Below are 20,644 nucleotides of genomic sequence, written 5' to 3' on the forward strand. Positions count from 1 at the left end.
TAATTTTAATTACGTAGGTACATACTTTTTTCGTAACTCAAAAATAAAATCACAAAATAAGGCTAAAACAAAGCCTGGTTATATTTTTTCTGCTTTTTGTCCCTTTGTAGATTACTTTTATAAGATAGGCACTTATTTTCTCAGCGAGAGAAAACATTATCGTAAATACAATCAAAATCATAATTGCCTCCATTTCAAAATTGTTCTTAAGTTTTTTTTATTATTTGTACTTTATACGAGAAAAAAAAAACATTCAATTACGTTTAACTTGGGATTTTGAAAGTAATTCTTTTTTTAAAGCTCTTGTAATAATAAATTTGAGAAAAAGGCGCGGGGTATGCTTAATGTTTGACTATTATAATGGTTACAATAAATATTTCGTAATTGGCTAATCGTATTTAAGTTGAGAACATGAATAAATTAAGTAAAAAATATAGGCAAACTTTTCAGCTTTTGGCTTTGACATTCTATTTTCAAAATTATATCTCTATGACCGTAACAAAAGAGGTTCAGAAACAACATCATAGGTCAACTGTCTTAGTTTTTGCAAACGTAGTGAAAACTTGCAAACACTCAAGTAGATACCTCGATACTGTTACGTTTCACCCAAGATCCTATCTACTGTCTGTTGACGCGCCCGTTGCCATGGTAACGGGAGGGACCCAGAATTGCATTGCCGGCGCTAGACAAATTGAAATTGTAATTTGATCGTGCACTGAATATTATTTTCAGAGAAATTCTGCTGTTTGTAATGTTTTTTCAGGATTTGAAATCGGTGGCTTGTGAAAAAGGTTTTTATAGAAATTTTTAGAATTTTATGATAATAAGAATCAGGTTTTGCCAGAATTAAAGAAAATGAAAGATGAAGAGAGGCCCATAATGATTAGTCTTGTTTTTTTTTATTCTCAAAGCTAAATTCTTCGCAGAATGTTGGATAGATAGATCAGCCTGTACCAGTGGTGGTAGATAACCTGAAATAGCAGGTATCACTACTATACACAGTCGTATGGAAAATGGCATAAACTCGTCTTATTCTATTTAAAATATCTTCAAACTCAAACATGAAAAGTCAACGCTCCTACACAATTTTCAAAAGTATTTCTCGAGAATAAATAATGTGCAGATTATTCTATTGTACTGACTTTAATATCTAGTTCTTTTGATATTTGCCGACAAGCTTGGAGATAACGACCGTCTATATTTGAACTTTGATTGCTTTGTCATACGAAGTTCTATTATATAAACATTGTCACTGGTTATATAGAATTGTGTGGAGAAGGATTTTTTAAGTTATTCGATAGTTCATTTACTATGAAAATAAAGACATTTATGCTTTAGTGGTTTTTTTTCCGAAGCGATTAGAATCTAAACAAACACTGTCAATTTTCTAAAAAACAATAATATATAAGTATATATTCTTATTTATAAGCCAATCAAAGTTATTCCAGGAAAATTAAAATTCTTTTAACGTCTATAAGGTTTTCTGATTTGTTTAAAATTAAAATGGTTATTATGTATTTATCTAATACTTTATTAATAAGCTTTACTACTTAACTGGACAGACATATAGTATTAACAAAATTACTACAGGGCAACAGGCCTAACAAATTGTTATAAATTACCGTGAAACCAAACATGTTTCATAAATAACTACCGTTTCCATCAGAAAGTAAATAGGCAATCTGTGTTACAAATAACTTATTAATAATGTGTGTGTAAGTAAATTGCGTTTTGGCTAGAGTAATAGGACCGTTCTTTTTTATTAATAGCGTAATCTTAGTGGTCGTGACGGATTGCCAACCTACTGCGGGTATGTGGGGAAAGAGAATAAGTCTGTGCATACCTACCCTTGCTTGGACGAATGTTGGGTTCATCTGGGTTCATCATCCTTTCCCCAATTTCTAACTATGTTAACTTTCAGTTGCATTGAATGCGGCTGAGTGCTAGTGTTTTACATGCAGCGATTGCCTATCTGACTTTCTCAACCCAGTTACCTGGGGAATCCTATAGATACTGGTTGTCTAAAATTATTCGACTATAAAAAAATCAAGTTGAAGACTTTTCATATTGTTATCCCACCATGATAGAAGAATGAAAACGCACATTGATTTCGAAACAAATGAAAGTACTTTATACCAGTCACAAACACCGTGGTAAACCCAACTAAATCTTATTCCGAGTATTTGTGAACGCAATAAATAACTTTTCTAACCTGATTTTGGTGAAAAGCTCACCTTTCACGTTTGGGCAGTAAACCGGTCGTTAAACCGGTTTGTTTGGAGTGCTAAGCTATTAACAGCCACGTTTATGTGGAAACGATCCGCAAACGAACCGGACGCCGGAAAAAATATAGGTCTATCCTTGTCCGATTTTTTAGGAATGAGGATGATTTTCCCCTCGGATGATTTTCTGTCATACCAAATGTTTTCATTAAAAATGATCTGTCCCACGCGCAATTTCTTGTCTCCTTCTAACTTACACTAAATGTCTATATGATGATTGAAAACTAGAGAGAAAAAAAACAATGTAGCATGCCACTAATCATAAAACAAAAGAACACCTTTAGGCAAACAATTAGAACTTAAGTAAGTAATAATTAAAACACGCACGCAGATTTCTACCATTCACAAAAGAAACAACACCACATTAATTAATAGACAAATATTTACAAGATGTTACGAATGTACTCAAAATTAACAGAGTGTAAGAGAATAATTAATAAGAAGTAAACATTTGTCCGCCAAACTCATGCAAAACACAATCATGGCGGTGTTTGAATTTAGACATAATTTTTAAGTAATTAAATATAGAATGATTACGAATAAAGTAAAATAAAAAGAATCATATTTTATAGGAATTTAAAAAAGTTTTCGTACAATTAAATAAATAAGTTGGTATGAAAAAATAAGCCGGTAGGCTAATAAGTAGGTAGGTATGTTAAAATTCTGAAAGAGTTACGTCAACAGTTAAGCAGTAAAAAATAGATATGAATAAATACGAAAAGAGTATAAATAAAATTTAAAAAAAAAACTGTTCCATATTTAAATCACAGCTGTGGTATACGTGTATGTTCTGATGGGATGTTTTATTGTATTGCTTTATTTACGGCCACTGTAAACCCCAGCAGATTTTGAATAAATAATGTAGGTATTGAAAATGTAGAAAAGCCAGAATATTTCGTATAAAATCATGTTCATTGTGAGTCTTAGATCATTTAACCAACTGGAACGGTCATTACCATCACCGTCATTGTGCTTTTGGTACGAGAACTCCCGCAGGTTAAATGCTAGCCAGTCTCATTCTACGGTAGTAAATTGGCAATCCTTTCCGCATGCAGATTTGTGCTCATTGCGGCTCCGGTTGGTTCAATGCTCTAAGTTGTGAGTACCCAAATGCAGGAAAATGTAGTGTTTAATACAATGTGTGTGGATATAATGATGTACCTAGTTGATTTCAGGAGGTCAGTTTTCACACCTAGTGAAAATGTTATTTGTGTACAATGTTGGGGATGTTTGTAGATGAGCTAAAATGGCGCTGTGGGAGATTATGTAATATCTGTAAATTCACACGATTTAAAGTCACGGTGTTTGTAAAAGTGTTTTTATTGCTGAAAGTATACAGTGGAATTAACTAAATGTAAGTTTAAATTAGAACTTGTATCCCACCAAATATAACATAGAGAAGAATGTCAAAGAGATTTTACACATAATATTCTTTATCGTTTAAAAATAGAATATTGTATAAAGAAGCCCGTGAATTATTTTATTTAAAAAGAATAAATAAATAAAAAAACAATGCACGCGTTCTCTTTTTAAAGATATCTTCACACGTCAGTGTCAAGATGACATGAACATCGCGTTGCAAAATGCCATATGCAACCTTAAAAGACTATGGCATTTATCTAATTTAAAAAAAGAACGCTCAAAAAATATGCCAGCATCGGCCAGAGGTTTGTGTAGAGGAGTAGAAACCATCAGATATAATAAAATGACACAAGCGTGTATCTTGAATGCGCGGGAGTCGAAATACAAACGACGACAGACGAAATTTAACGTGCACGAGACATGGCGGCTGTGGCGATAGAATTATAAAGAATATAAATAAAAGCTAATTAATAGAATCTCTCTTTAAATAATATTAATGTTAGTTCAGTTTATGTATTCTTTCTGGGAATTCTCCTATGTCATAGGAAACATATGATCATTGGTTGAAAGTCAGTCAAATTCGCAAAACCTTTTATGAAATTCGAACTATGCATAATAAAAATATGGTTTCGTTAAACAGATAAAATGAAATATGCTTACATAGAATTCGTTTTCATGTACAGAAAATACAAAAAAGTTAGTTCACGTTCAAAACGAACATTTAAAAATTACTGCACGCTTCTTCTGTGAATTCGAACTCGAAAATCAGTTTATTAACTTCAGTGAAACGGTTAATTTCAAGCCTTTCAGCTGAAAACCTTACTTACATTGCAGTTCATGTGCTGTTAATGTAGTATAAACTCGTTTTGAAGTCTCATTTACACTCGGGTGCAGTGTTTTAGGTCATTCTGATTTTGAATATTTTAAAGATTTCTTCTTCTTCTACCGATTTCTCAAAAAGGAGGTTTTTAGTTCTGATATTTTTTTATGAATTTGTTACTCAACTCCTCGAAAATGCATGAACTGTTTTGGAAAAGTACACAGGCACATACAAAAAAAACCTGTTATATGTAGGCAACGAACAAAATAGTGATATTAATTGGCTTATTTCTTTTCCGCAAACTAAAAATTTCAGGTATAATGTATCACAAATAAATAAATGATGGTTAATAATGTGCCTATCGCCACAACCGCCATAGTTCTATAACCGTGCTTACTGGGAGGGGTGCCATTGCGGGGCGCGGGAGGCGGCGGGGGGCGGGGCGGCGCCTCCTCCCGCGGTGCGCCCGCGCCTCCCGGTGGACTCGCCACTGCAACACGTAACAACAGCTTATGATAGAAGAAGATGATACTAAGGATCCTACTATATTCGCAAGATTCACTTCAATTCTGGTTGTGCAGGCCGGTTTGTATAAAGATCACCGTGGAACAACTGTAATGGATAACTGACAATTTTGAACGTTGACCTGTGCGTGCACCGCAGTGGATGAAAAACCGCACCCTTGGAGAAGTTAATTACAAAGTTGACTAACATATTTATATAAATATATTGCCACAACGCTTGCACTTCAAGTATGTAAAAGTTTGCAATAGAAACCGGTACGTGGTCATCGAACGACATTTTCAGTGTTCCGCGCACTTAGTATACAATTCTCATAAAATAATTTAAACTATAGCCTAACAATGTTCCCTGTACAAACCGGCCTTGCTAGCAGATGTAGTAGAAGCCTTTTACTACCTTGATGTGACTACTACGTGAAGTGAACAGTCCTGAAGCGATCCGAGTTATTGATACTTTTAAATCAAGCTTTAATCGTATGGTAATAATAGTAATTAAAGCATTTAAGTGTTGCTCACAAGATACTTGGTATGCTACATTTATTGCTATAATTGTATTGTTCTTGAAAAGCATCGAAAACTTGGGTCGCCTCGAGAACCTATGGTCAACAAAACCTACTTTTGCTAAGTGAAAACGAGATAATGTTTGTGGATGATATACATACATTGATTTAGTAATTCTATTTTACCCGTCTCTAGAGTCGAGTAGTCGATAAATTAATGCTCTTTTAAGAGAGATTCTATTGTATTTCAGCCGTATTGTGACACTGCCCAAACCCTTCATTGCATCGAGGCAGTAGGTTCTAATAACATAAATAGGTGCTGTAATATTTCTTCTAGAAACAAATAACTGTAAATTGCACAAAGGCCAACTAGAATGACATACTTAACTATTTTTTATAGATTTCTATAATATCTATGAATGTCTGACATAATCCCTTCGATATCAATACAAAATTGTCTCCTAAAATTATTAATACGTACTGCTATGACTTTATTGCAAGTTACAAATATAATACCGATTTTACATAACCAAAGACTGAAGTCTAAGTACTTATAGACCATGATTCCTGCACTTTGATAAACTTCCTACGTTATTCTTATCAGTCCAATGGTTTCTAAGTAACGTTAAGTTTGTTGCATAACCCTGCTTCGACCCACTTTACAATTACTTCGGTAACTTAGTTAGTTCCGTATACATTTTCAATCACGAAGGATTGTTTGGTTCGAGAGCTTTAGCATAATTGCAAAGAGACTGAGCTTGATGTGAGTTAATATGATTAATGAGGTTAACCACCTTAGGGTAATAGGGTTAAATCAATCAGTAAAAAGCGAATTATAAAAAAGAATAAAGTAAAAAGTATATTACGGACATGAATCTGCAATACATCATTGAATCTATTTCGTGCAAAGACAGATTCATAAATGTCACAAAAAGAACATTCAAATCAAACGCACAAAAAACATAAAAAGTAAATAGAACCTAACGAGAAAAACACAAATGAAGAAAAACAAAAACCAACCAAAAAGAACGTCCATGTCAAATTCGAATATTGAATTTCGAATGCCAGTAGAAACACTGGCCAGTATTCAATTAGTCCCACTATATAATCACAAAGCTCTGTCTACAGAATCCCGTCAACTTTATCATATCAGAGTTCCGAACAGTTCAAGTCTTTGCCTTTGAATCTATCTTCATAATTAATATTCTGCCATGTTTCCAGCCCATGGGGTAAAGAAAGATGAGCGGAGATGCCATAATGCAGGTAGGTCAGGTAGTTTCTTCTAGGTCAAAGTACGGTGAACAGGACCAAAGCAATCAGTTACGAGTGAACTAACAAGGCATTCGGGTTCTTTGAGATATCTGTTAACGATTTCTGGTATTGCAAAAAATGGTTGGATCCAAAGCAAGCGAAGACATTAACGTTCCTCGTCCCCCGCTCACCCTTATTTCGGAGCGCTATTTTCTTAGGCGATTTTCCATTATGGCACCTCTGCTAATCATGTTCTCCATGTTACAGCCAGATACATAGCAGCCAACATTCCGAATTTGAAAGTTTGCTATCCGATTGGTAATTTGGTACCGAGTCAAAGTAAAGGAAAATTCACATTACCGATTGGACGCAAACATTCGGTTTTCGTTGAAATGGGATACCTGGAAGAAGTAATATTTAGCGTTTTCGCTAACTTTATTCATGCTAATATTGAATAAGTATCTTGGGTCATAATGATTGTTACAATTCTTCTTCATCTTTTTGCGTAAATCAATGGGTAGTCCTGTGTTTAGCAGTAGACAGGACTGTGATAACGATAGTGATGAGAAGTCATACGATTTTATGATAGACTAGCTGTTGCCCGCAACTTCGTTTGCGTGGGCAATATAGAATCGTCAAAATACTACTTATCCCGTAGGTGCATTCTTTCACGTGACAGTATAATTAGGATTAGCACTTAGCAGTCGCATAGATTCAATGATCAAGGTTGTGTTGTGGATGTGACCATTTATCTAAACAAAAGAAGTAAAGTTTGTGACGTTGTGAATATCTCTGGATCTAGTCAGCCAATTTGGAAAATTATTACGTATGGTGCGTAAGTAATTTTCACAGGAAACAGCTATAATCTATGTCTATATGCTTTGAGTCTGACAAAGCTGTCATTTGTACATTTTCTGCAGCTGCTGTGACTAATCAGAAGCCAGAAAGTCTGTCAGTCTTACCATGGATAATGTCTTGTAATGTGACTGGATTGAAGAGATCAGATAGGTAGTCGCTCCAAGCAAAATATTGGTACTCGAACAGATTCGGCGACTGGAAGCCAACACCAACATAGTTGGGGAATAGCTGGATGGATGATGAAATGAGTCATCATCATCAGCAGGCGCATAGGGTAGGATAGTTTCACTTACTCACTATGGTAAGGCTGACCCCACATTAGGCGTGCGCGATCCTCGGGCGTGTGAGTAGCGCGGGCGTCGCGAGCGCGCTGCGTGAACATCGCGTTTTGCTGCCCTGCGGCATGTGTGAAGAGTGCAAGCGACGCGCTCGAGGCGAGCACGCGGCGCTCGAGTTGCGTTCTTACCCTTCGCCCGCTATCCCCGCCGCCCGCTAAACGCCTTAGCAGTTAAACGTCAAGGAGAGCGGCGCGTGCGCGCCGCGAGCGCGCTGCAAGTGCCGCAGGGCAGCAAAACGCGACGCCCACGCGGCGCGCTCGCGACGCACGCGCGGCGCCCGCGCTACTCACACGCCCGAGGATCGCGCACGCCTAATGTGGTGGCCTAAGCTGGGACTCCACCGAAATGTTTGCATTAGTTCACGAATAGGCAAAACGTACGTATCTGAGAGAGTCCACTTCATGTGTTCGTACTTGAAACCTGCAGTTTTGCCAAGATTTTCAAAATGTACGCTCGCAATTTGTCATTTCTTGGTGGAGCCAGCAAATCAAAAGAAACATAAGTGTTGTATACTGTGCGTCACTATCGCACACTGGGAAAATTTCGCCCTTGCGGAGGACGTTTATATACCATATTTTGTGTCACACGTAAACAGGACGTAAGTATCCACCGAAACACTTTCAAAGATCTGATGAACGAACAAATCAGACCTGACTTGGTCACCTGGGGCCAATCAGAGCTCTATGAAGCGATAATACGCTTTGGCTCCTACTGTTATTGTGGTTTCTGAAAATTTATTCACCTCATTCAACGATGAATGTAATTCTGATGGTACTATTAAGAACACTTGCTTAGCGCAGAAGCTGACGTTGGCAGGTCAACTCTTTTGACTTCTCGAATAGGATACCATTGGTTTTTGTGCAATGCACACCTGCAATGCATTCTGGATTAGGATAGGATATAGGTGGATAGGATTTGCAACAGAGAACAATTCTGTCTTTGTAATTGAATGATATCAAACGTAGTTTTATATAAAAGGTTTTTTTTTAGACTTGGCTCGGGTCTAACTGAGACTGTTCGTAATCGTGAACAGTGTATTAATTGCGATCGGAAGTTGAAAGTAAGCATGTCTCTGGTATGCGACGCGTATTTTGTACGTTTTCAGACGCGATAAGGCAGCTCCCATTTCTTATCTGCACTTTGTATCTGGGCTGGTTTTTAAAGCTACAGAAGCCTACATTATCTCACGCTTAGCAGCGCTTGCGAGAGATAGATCCTGATTTCTTCTAGGATTAAGTTTTCATATTTTGCATCAGAAAAAATAATACTACTCACTCAAAGTAATTTGTTTAAGGCCACCACATTAGTGGAAGATAAGCTAAACTATGTTTATGAAAAAATCCTGATATGAACTCCATCTGTAACTTTAAATTATAATTAATTGTTCCACTAAAGTCATCATTTTTGACATAATGTTCAAAAAATAATTTAGATGGCACCGTTTTAAATTTGGCTGAGATCTATTAATTTTCCTTTCATCAAGGTAATAATTATAGTTGGATTTTGATGTGGCACGGCAAACTGACAAACACTATTGAAATGTCTATCGAAAAATTACACTACGTGTTAAAATATGGTGAATTACGGAAAATACACAACTCCATCTATTGAAATAATAGTATATAAAGAATGTAAATGGTAATTCATTGTTATTTATAACTCGCTTCTTGATGTATTTTATTTACCACAGATGGAGCTACTTTAACCTGTACTGTTTTGTCAAACAGATTGCGTGTCGTAATATTTTACATCTTGAATTCACTAAATTAATCATATCTTTTGATAGAGTGAACCGATTTCGATGAAACAAAGCCTAAGTAATACCCCAAGTTACGTAGAACTTTTGTATATAAGCATTGTCTGCATTAAATTCGTAGATTTTACGTGAATCCCGAACAAACAATCACTTTCTACAGATTTATTATATGTATAGATCTTACTCGTCTATTTAACGCAACGTCATCCCACAGCTGTGATCGCTTGCTTGAGTAAAACCACTATGAGCCATTTCAATTTCCACCCAGTTCCGTCCGTTCAGTCAGTATTCAATATTTGTTCTGCCACAGTTTCGGTCTGGCGGAAACTTGCTAACTTGCTATTATTTTAACGTCGCCAAGAAAAGATAGAACCTTCATTGTTCGTTCCATACGTGACCTTTGTATCCTGAGGTATTATTTTATTATTTTTGATCGTCTTTTATTGGTTTCTCTTTTGTTCAGTATCAAGTTTTGTGGAGACAATATTGACGTTGAACATCAATTCAATTTATTTTAATCTTCTTAACAACTTATATCATGATAGTATTTTAAAATTCTATGAATCGTTAGCAAGATTTCCCGTTTCTGGAGTCATGATACGTCATTGATGAAAAGACCATGAATGAACCTATTAATTAAATATATATATATTTTTAGGTTCAGAAGTGGAATTTTATTTAAAAAAAAATACAATTCGACAAGAATCCGTTTATTTTGAAATTTTAATCAACACAACATAACAATTTAAACAAATACTGCAAACTTCAATAATTAAACAAAATGATTTGAAAAATGGCTTACGTGACCTTAATAACGACCAGCACTAATTATCACAACACTTCCGTACACTCCGAGAGCTGACGATCAAATAGAACCGTTTCTTCTTGACAGCTCCCTTTTATAGACTACGGTAGGGTAGTTGATGGCGTCGTCTCGAAACTCCTTACACGGCCTCTCCTGACGGTGAGTCGTCCTCGACACAATCTCTTATCGCGATCCCATTAGGACCGGCCACTGGAGAGGTCGGTGAACCGGTTCCATCCCTCTCATCCAGCAGGGGCATGGACAGCGCAGCTGTAGGAGCAAACTCTGTTTGCACTTCTGTCTCCTCGTCATCGTTAGTTTCATCTAAAAACAAAAAGCTATTAGTTATATCGAGTAATGCGCGCGCGCTTGATGGCGACAGACGTGTACTTGACCCAATTACGTGTTATCGAGTGATCGTTATAATGACGGACACTATAAAATGTAATAGCTGTAACATCGTGATAGATGAAATGTTAACATACATAAGTAATAAGATCTCAGTGATAGATGAGGATAGTTTAACGAGAATCTGTGTATCTGCGTTTTCGCCGGAGGAAATTAAAAAGTCAAAGTCGTTATTGTTTGACTGTGTGCCGACGGATAGAAAAAAGATCACAAGGAAGAACAAAGGAAAGGAAAATCGTGATCTAGAAGATATAGTGGCCCTTCTGAAGAGCACGGATCCTGATAAAATACCAGTCTTTGTAGCCCGAGACCTGAACAAACTACCTCCAATCACATTTGATCATCTAGATGTGACGAAACTGCTCAAAGACATAACTTTATTGCAAGCAGAGGTCAAACATATCAAAAGTGATTATGCAAGTCAACAGGATTTAAAAGGGCTCAGGGAAAAACTGCATACAATTGAATCGGTACCGTTGTATAATGACACCAACATAATTTCTAAAAGTGGTGGGTACATTAATAACGAATCTGAATCCAGAATATCCCAATTATCACGTCAGGGATCGCCAACAATTATTTGTGATGGAATCTCCAGTCGCCCGGAGTGCAATAGTAGTGATATAATAAACAATGCCACAACCTCACAAGTGAGCGGGTCCCAGATGAATGCAACGTTATCAGCTGATGTGACGTCACGCGAAATAGCGGGACAGTGCGCCGACAAGTTGGTTACGTTTAGTAAACAACATGATACAACGATGTCGGAGGTGTTATTTTCGCATTGTAACAGTCAGCATAATAATGATGGGCAATGGATAACGGTGGAAAGTCGTAAATCGAAGTATAAGAAGCGATTAACGAGTGTGTTCGGTACGTCTAGTGATACTGACGGGCCTTTTAAAGTGGCAGATTTAAAAGTGCCCTTATTTATCAGCCATGTTCACAAAGATACTACTGAAAATGATATTATTAAGTATATTCGACAGAAGACACAGGTGACAGTTTCTTTGCATAAAATAAATATAAGGAGCGACACGGAATATAATGCATACAAGGTGCTTGTTCCTAAATATAAATTGCAAGAATTTCTGACGGATAAACTGTGGCCGCAAGGTATTTTATTCCGGCGTTTTGTAAGTTTTAAGCCTACCATTACGGTGGATAATGAACGGAAACAGCCAACTAATGGATAGTTATAATACTTATAAAATGGTTAGTTTCAACTGCAAAAATGTCAAGCGATCAAGCGAAAGTATTAAGGATCTATGCAAAAGCTGTGATATTATAGCCTTACAGGAAACATGGCTATTGCCTGAGGAGATCTCGTACTTAGGCAATATAGATATAGAATTCGGCAGCACTGGAACATCTGCAATAGATACCTCAGCGGGAATACTGGTCGGTAGGCCATTTGGAGGAGTAGCAATTTTGTGGCGGAAAAGTGTTTTCAGTGATGTGTCAGTGATAAAAACCGATAACCCAAGGGTATGTGCTATCAAACTTATATGTAATAATAGGACTATAATAGTTATGAGCGTTTACATGCCTACCGAAAGGGCTGAAAATATGGTTGAATTTACAGAGTGCTTGGGACTGGTAAGTGCGATTGTAGACATTGAGAATGTTGAATCTGTGTTTGTTCTAGGTGACTTTAATTCGCACCCAAATGGTCTATTTTTCAGTGAGTTGAACTATTTTTGCACCGAACGTGAATTGATTTGTGTAGATGTGGACAAATTGGGTGTGGATTCAGGTTCTTACACTTTTATAAGTGACGCTCATGGAACGTCAAGCTGGTTGGACCATTGCTTAGTCACTAAGTCTGCATTTAATGCTGTCGTAGACGTTCGTATAATGCATGACACGCTGTGGTCTGATCACTTTCCTCTACTCCTTGAGTGTAAATTGAACGTTATTAATCCTATATCTAATTTATATGATTTAAATAAAAATGATGTTAATCTCGGAGTAAAATGGGGCATTAGAAATGGGAATCAAATACAAGAATATAGGAAATATTGTCATGAACAATTGAGGCTAATTGATTTTCCTCAGGAGTTTATTAGGTGTGGAGACAAGAAATGTTGTAACCAAGATCATATGTATGTACTGGACAAAATGTACTGTAACATAGTGACCGCCCTCCGTGAATCTGCAAAAGCTACATGTCGGGGAAATAGGCAGCACAGACGTAAGTGTGTAGTAGGGTGGAACAGACATGTGGGTGAAGCTCACGGGTCGGCCAAGCTAATGTTCCAGAACTGGGTCGATTACGGGAAGCCGAAATCGGGACCAGTGTATGACGCGATGTATGAAAGTAGAAAGATTTTTAAATCGCGCTTAAAGTGGTGTCAAGATCATGAAGAACAAATAAAAATGAATAAGTTAGCGACGCTAAGTAAGAATAAGAATTTCTCTAGTTTTTGGAAAGAAACTAGAAAATTGAACTATAAGCCTGGCCTTCCCGTGAGTATTGAGGGTCACTCAGACCCTAGGAACATAGCTAATTTATTTAAAGAACACTTTTTTGTTAAATCGCCAGTAGGTCCGTCTGTATCGATGCTCAATACTGAGTCCCAGGGTGGGGGGTTGAACCTAAAGATCTCAGCTAAAGTTGTGGAACGAGCTATTCGTCAAATGAGAAGAGGAAAATCCCCTGGCCATGATGGTCTTAGTATTGAGCATCTAGAACATGCTGGACCTCATATTAGACGAGTACTGGCTATGTTTTACAATTTATGTATAAGCCACTCTTATTTGCCGGAGCCGTTAATGAGAACAATTGTAGTGCCCATTGTCAAAAACAGAACGGGAGACGTCTCCGACAAAACCAATTATAGGCCAATATCATTAGCGACTGTAGTAGCTAAGGTTCTTGACAGTGTGCTGGATGCACAATTGGCTGAATCTATAGTTCTACATGACAATCAATTTGGATTTCGACCGCAGCTGTCAACGGAAAGTGCCATATTGTGCATGAAGCATACTGTCAGGTACTATACCCACAGGGGCACACCTGTGTATGCCTGTTTCCTCGATTTGAGCAAAGCTTTCGACTTAGTGTGTTATGACATTTTGTGGAGAAAGTTACAGGAAGTAGGAGTACAGCCTGAGCTTCTTAATATTTTAAAATATTGGTACAGCAATCAGATTAATAATGTACGCTGGGCGGATACGTTTTCAGATCCGTATAAATTGGAATGTGGCGTAAGACAGGGTGGTCTAAGCTCACCGCGTCTTTTTAATTTGTATATTAATGCCCTTATCGAGGAGCTCAGCAGCAGCCACATCGGTTGTCACATAGATGGAGTTTGTGTTAATAATCTTAGCTATGCCGACGATATGGTGCTGCTGAGCGCCTCGGTTTGTGGTACGAGGAAACTTATCGAAATTTGTGAAGCGTATGCTGATGGTCACGGCTTGAAATATAATGTGAAAAAAAGTGAGTTTGTTGTCTTTAAGGCGGGTAACAGGTGTCCATCTAGCGTGCCCCCTATAAGGCTGAATGGAGTTCAGTTGGCTAGAGTGCGTGAATTCAAATATCTGGGTCACCTTATTACCGAGGACCTTAAGGACGACATGGATATTGAACGTGAACGTAGGGCACTGTCCGTGAGAGCAAACATGATTGCTCGCAGATTTGCACGATGTACAAGGGAAGTTAAAATAACTCTCTTTAGAGCCTTTTGTACATCTTTTTACACCTGCAGTCTGTGGGCAGTCTATACTCAAAAGACGTACAGTGCCCTACGGGTACAATACAATAATGCTCTCAGAACGATGTTGCGGCTGCCCCGGCACTGCAGTGCGTCACGTATGTTCGCGGAGGCGCGCATCGATTGCTTCTACGCTACTCTGCGCAAGCGGTGCGCGTCAATGCTGAGCAGAGTGCGGGCTAGTCGTAACAGCGTTTTGAGTATGATAGCCAGTAGGTTGGACTGCCCGTACTTGGGTCGATGTATTAATGTTCACATGAATATTGATACCTCGAGCCATGGGTCTGGCAGGGGGCGAGTAGAGTAAGGATTTTTATTTAGCTTTTATTTATTTTTAATTTTGTTAACTAACATTAGTTTATAAGTTATTAACTACTAACAATGTGGATCTGTGTTATCTGAAAATAAATGTTTTATTATTATTATTATATCGTTCGGGAATACAACATAGGAACATCCCATCTTGCTAACCAATCATTCAGTCTCCGCTCAGTCAATTCACTCCTCTTTCTATCAGAACTCTATCTTACAAGACACACATTCATCGTTCTCAAAGAAAACAAAATACAACTAAGCCAAGGCATGTACTATAAGTTTCCAAAGGCCTGTATACTTAATCTCGTCGGTTGACTTCATTACTCAATCACCAGCGAATCCAATAACGTACTCTGCAAAATAGACCCACTCGTACGAAGACCGTATTCGAACGTACGAGCGCATTCCACACGCAGACCGTATTCGAACGTGTGAAGCTTCCCGACACGCAGACCGTATTCATACGTATCGAGGCTTTCCAACACAGTGACCGCAATCATCCGTGCTGAAGCATCTCAACAGGCAAAGTGAATCATGCAAGTGAGGTTCACCGTTTAGATAATATTCGTACGAATGAGCCTCGCGTAACTGACAACATAATAAGATCAACTTACTTTCAAAAAATGCTGCACATGTTTCAGGGCTCCACTCTCCCCGCCACGGCACCATGAATTGCGCAGCAGCCTGCGTTGTTTTACCATAACTGCCGCCGAGCAAGCGTAGCGTGTAACGACCACTAGGTAGAATTTCCACCACCTTGTAAGGGCCGCGCATGCCGGAGTCGAGTTTCCCTGCCGACTGAGAGTATTTTATTACAAAGACCAAATCATCAACATTAAATTGGCGTGGTGTACTCCGTCGCTGGTTAACTTGCTCGTCTTGCTTGATTTGGTTGTTACTGAGGAGTTCTCGAGCTCTGCTTCTTGTGATTTCTCGTAGTGCCTCTCTGTTAGGTGCCGAACCCTCGATTGCCACATCACGTACTAGCGCCCGAACCACAGGAGTTGTAGATTCTGTGCCTATTAGAAGATTCAAGGGAGATACCTGCGTAGTCTTCTGTCTTGTGATATTCAGCACCAGTTGTAGTTTCCACAGAGTTTCCGACCACTGCAGATTTTTGTGGTTGGCTTGAATACGTAACATGTTGAGTATTGTCCGCATGTACCTTTCCGCTTGACCATTTGCCTGGTGCATCTCCGGCGTGATGTAGTGCAAGTTGCAGCCAAGTTCGTTAATCCATGCCACGAATTCTTTAGACTCGAACATACGTCCTTTGTCCGTGACCATAAGTTTAGGCACCCCAAACAAGGAAATAGCCTGAGTAATGACGCGTTTAAGTTCCGTAGAATCTTGTCGATAAATAGGGTAGAGAAGCGTGTATTTAGTAAAGGCGTCTACAATGAGGAGGATGAATTTATACCCTTCTGATACAGGTAGGGGTCCCAAAGCGTCAACGTGAACTGTATTAAATGGGGTGTCCGGTTTTTGCCATGAAGTTATATTTTGTAACGGGGCTCGAGGGACTCTCTTTTGCGAAATGCACACAAGGCAATGAGAGATATATTTAGAAACGAATCGCCTGAGACCAGGGAACCAGAAGTGCCTAAGGATGAGGTCAATAGTTTTCTCCGCATTTATGTGTTCGTGTTCATCATGGAACACTCTCAAAAGACTGAGTCGGTGCCCTTTTGGTATATAACAGAGCAACCTCGGTTCTTGGCCTAACGGGACGTACTTATAGTATAGGACCCCATTTTGAATTTTATAACGATCAGCGTCTAGTCTGCCATCATGAAGTTTCTGAGTAAGGTCTTGGGTTTCATTGTCGGCTGACTGCGCGATCTGAGCCCAGTTGCGGGGCCTCGAAATTTGATTTACGCAAACAGGGTTGCGACTCAAGTAGTCTGCATGGGGTAACATTACTCCTTTGCGATACTCGATTGAAAAATTGAAGTCTTGGAGGTAGATCCACCACCTCGCTACTCGGGGCAGAAGATCTTTCTTACGCTCAGTGGACTTAAGCGCATTACAATCGGTGACTATTACAAAATTTATGCCGATCAAGTAATGGCGAAAGTTTTGAAGGGCTTTAACGACAGCAAGGGTCTCCAACTCGTAAGAGTGGTACTTGCTTTCTGCTCCCTGGGTGGATCGACTAAAATATGCGACTACATGTTTTTTTGAGTCGGGATGTACTTGTAGGAGGACAGCGCCGTATCCAATACTACTAGCATCCGTATGGATTTCAGTAGGAAAGACCGGGTTAAAGATAGAGAGGACCGGTTCGCTTGTTAGCTCTCTAATCAAATTTAAGCGGATAGTTTCGCATTCAGGGGACCAGTTAAACCTAACGTTTTTGTGTGTGAGGAGAGCAATAGGGGCAGTTTTTGTGGCATAGTCTTTTATATATTTCCTAAAATATCCTGCCAAGCCTAGAAATTGTCGCACCTGCTTTACGTTTTCGGGAGGCAAAGTGTTAACTAAGGCTTCCACTTTCCGTGGACTCGGCCTAACCTGACCTTGCGTTATGAGTCTACCTAAATATTCGACTTCCGTAACCAGAAACGAACATTTGCCTAGATTTATCGAAAAACCAGCTATTGTGAGAGTCCTAAGTACCTTACGCAACAGTTCAATTCCCTCTTGTACCGTGTTACTCAAAAGGAGGACATCATCAACGTAGACTAACACGTTACCCTCGTTAATATGCGCGCGAAGGGTGTTATTGATGATGCGCTGATAAACTACTGGAGAATTGGCTAGGCCAAAAGGCATTTTGACATATTCGAAGTGTTCTTCTGGTGTTACAAACCCTGTCAGGTGTATACATTCCTCTTTCAAAGGGATCTGGTGGAAACCAGTAGCCATATCAAGACAAGAAAAGAACTTATAACTGCCTAACCTATCAATATGATCGTCTATTAGTGGGAGCGGGTAACGGTCTTTTACAGTTATACGATTTAGTGCCCTGAAATCTACGCAAAGTCTGTCTGACCCATCGCGTTTCCTCACTAGGATAATTGGACTCGCGTATTCAGATGTAGAACGCCTAATGACTCCCTTCTCTAAGAGGTCTTGAGTTATTTCCCGTACTTTAAGTTTTTCGGAATACGACAGCCTATACGGTTTATAAACGACAGGAGTAGAACTGGTAAGCCTTATTTCCATTTCTCCTGTTCGGACCGTAGTTACAGCGGTCCCTTTTATTAAAAACTGCAAAAAATCGTTTATAACAGACATAAGGCTTTCCAATTCTGCACCCTTTAAAGGTGTGTTCAGTTGTAACTCATCGCTTTTATCGATAGCGTTAACCTCTTTATTTATCGTGTCTGTACGCGTGAGATATTGTCTATCTTTAGTTCGAATGTAAGTAATGCCGTCGCGATTTAATACATCGGTTCCAATTATGATAGGCGTATTCATAAAAGATGCTGGAACTATTACTAAATCTACTTCAATCGAGATGTCGCTAAACTCTACGGTAAGTGTAACGTAGGACGTCGCAATCACTTCCCGATCACTGAGACCCTTCAACACACAATGTTTTGGCTTAGGTTGACAAGTGAAATACTTTAAAACATTAGAAGAAATAAGAGACACGTCTAGGGCTCCGCTATCAATGAGCACGTCTACTGGAATACCATCTATGATCGCTGAAGTTATATCGCTATTCGGTGAAGAGCTAGAACTATAAGAACAGAGATTGACGTTTCGTTGATTACGTTGTTCTGACTTTGCTTTCGTGAAGCATTTGTCTTCAGTGTGTCCTGGTTTTTTACAGAATGTGCAAGTGTTACTCGATGACGGTTGCGCATTGAAGGTCGCGTCGGAAGACACATGAGGCGACCGGCTACCGGATGCATTAGACTTGGGTCGCCTACAGACGCGACTGATGTGACCATGTCGATTACAATTAAAGCATTTCGGACCCGTCGTAGTAGTAGTGCCTAACTTTGTCATTTGATTATGCTTTTTATGTTCGACCACCCTGTCCCGTTTTCCTGCGAAGGGCTTTGAGTAAATTGATAGAAATGAAACAATTGTGTCAGGGGCTAGACTGGCATTAGCGGCTGCGGCGCGCACCTGAGCGTTATCTATACCACGTATTACAATGAGGGTTCTTAAGTCGTCGCTTAACCCCTGAACTATTCTCAAACGCAACAAGGTACGGCGAGCGTATTCAGCGTAACTTGAATATTTATCCGAAGTTGTATTCATTGCCTCGAACAGTATGTTGGCGTAGTCTATTTTACCGGGACAGAGAGGTTTGAACTCGCGCTTAAAATTAGACCAGGTCCGGTCATTCGAAACCCATTCACCTAACCAAACTTTAGCGTCACCCTTAAGACACGTCGCCACGCGCGACAAGCATTCGTGATCGTTCCAACCGTTGGCTTCCCTAGCACGATCTACCTCTTCGCACCATGCTCCAATGTCATTAATTGAGGGGTCGAAATTAGACACATAATAATGTTGCGACCTTGAGGGTTGCATCGTTTTAATTGCCTGCATCAGAGCATTAGCGAGGGTAGACGCTTCAGAACAAGGGGTACTGGACTCCATGGACTGCTGTCGCGGCGCAACCTTTTCTGGTATAGCAGTAACAATTGTAGGCAAGGTATCGGTATGAGCAGAGCGCGCCTCATCGTTAGAAGAACGCACCGAACGTGAGTGTGATCTCGACCTGTCGCGAGGAATACTACGAGAGCGATCCCTACTACGCAATTCGCGCCTAACACGTGTACGCGACCGATACACTTCAGTATTGCGAGAATCATGCCGATCTCGGACACGCAAGCCATCCCGCGAAGTTCGTTGTCTATCGCTCGAATTGCGGTTCGATCTAACCTCACTACGGTCGCGAGATCTACGAGGACTATGTCGATCTTGATTACGCGAATCACCTCCGGAGCGGCGCCTTCGTGGACTAGGCGTCCTTGTACGTCTCATGAATGCAGTTAGCAACGACAATTTACACACACAAAAATAATAACAAGAAATAAAAATGAAGTAAGCAGTAGTTGTAAACAAAGCAAAGTTTAAAAGTTAACGGTTTTCTTGTTTTCAACTAATTTACAAATTCAAAAGCAAATTAACGTTGGTGTGGGCTTATAAGTCCTTTATCCCACTTCTGATTTTAGGTTCAGAAGTGGAATTTTATTTAAAAAAAAATACAATTCGACAAGAATCCGTTTATTTTGAAATTTTAATCAACACAACATAACAATTTAAACAAATACTGCAAACTTCAATAATTAAACAAAATGATTTGAAAAATGGCTTACGTGACCTTAATAACGACCAGCACTAATTATCACAACACTTCCGTACACTCCGAGAGCTGACGATCAAATAGAACCGTTTCTTCTTGACAGCTCCCTTTTATAGACTACGGTAGGGTAGTTGATGGCGTCGTCTCGAAACTCCTTACAATATATTAAAGTTCCACCAACGGTCAATCGTCTAAAATAGTTCGACATAAAGTAGAGGTTTCATATTATTTCTAAAACTGCTTAAATATTTAATTTGTACAGACAATGGGAAAGGACTTAGCTTTATAATTTGTAGTCAAAATATTTTCCCTTTAGAGCAACTTTTTCTTATGAAATTGATATCACTGTCTTTACTACAGAATTTCCAATCTGAAGGTGAGTTATGGGTATAAAACTAAAAGGAATTCTAAACTTTTACTGATACAAAATACTTGCT

General features: G+C 39.0%; 1 protein-coding gene across 3 annotated transcripts in view; it reads right to left on the reverse strand.

The window, feature by feature from the left end:
- LOC124646375 (calcium/calmodulin-dependent 3',5'-cyclic nucleotide phosphodiesterase 1) overlaps positions 1–20,644 on the reverse strand; it is a 184,097-nt gene that overhangs the window by 46,966 nt on the left and 116,487 nt on the right. The window lies entirely within an intron of this gene.

This window comes from Helicoverpa zea, chromosome 3, assembly GCF_022581195.2.
Source record: "Helicoverpa zea isolate HzStark_Cry1AcR chromosome 3, ilHelZeax1.1, whole genome shotgun sequence".
Lineage (NCBI taxonomy): Eukaryota > Metazoa > Arthropoda > Insecta > Lepidoptera > Noctuidae > Helicoverpa > Helicoverpa zea.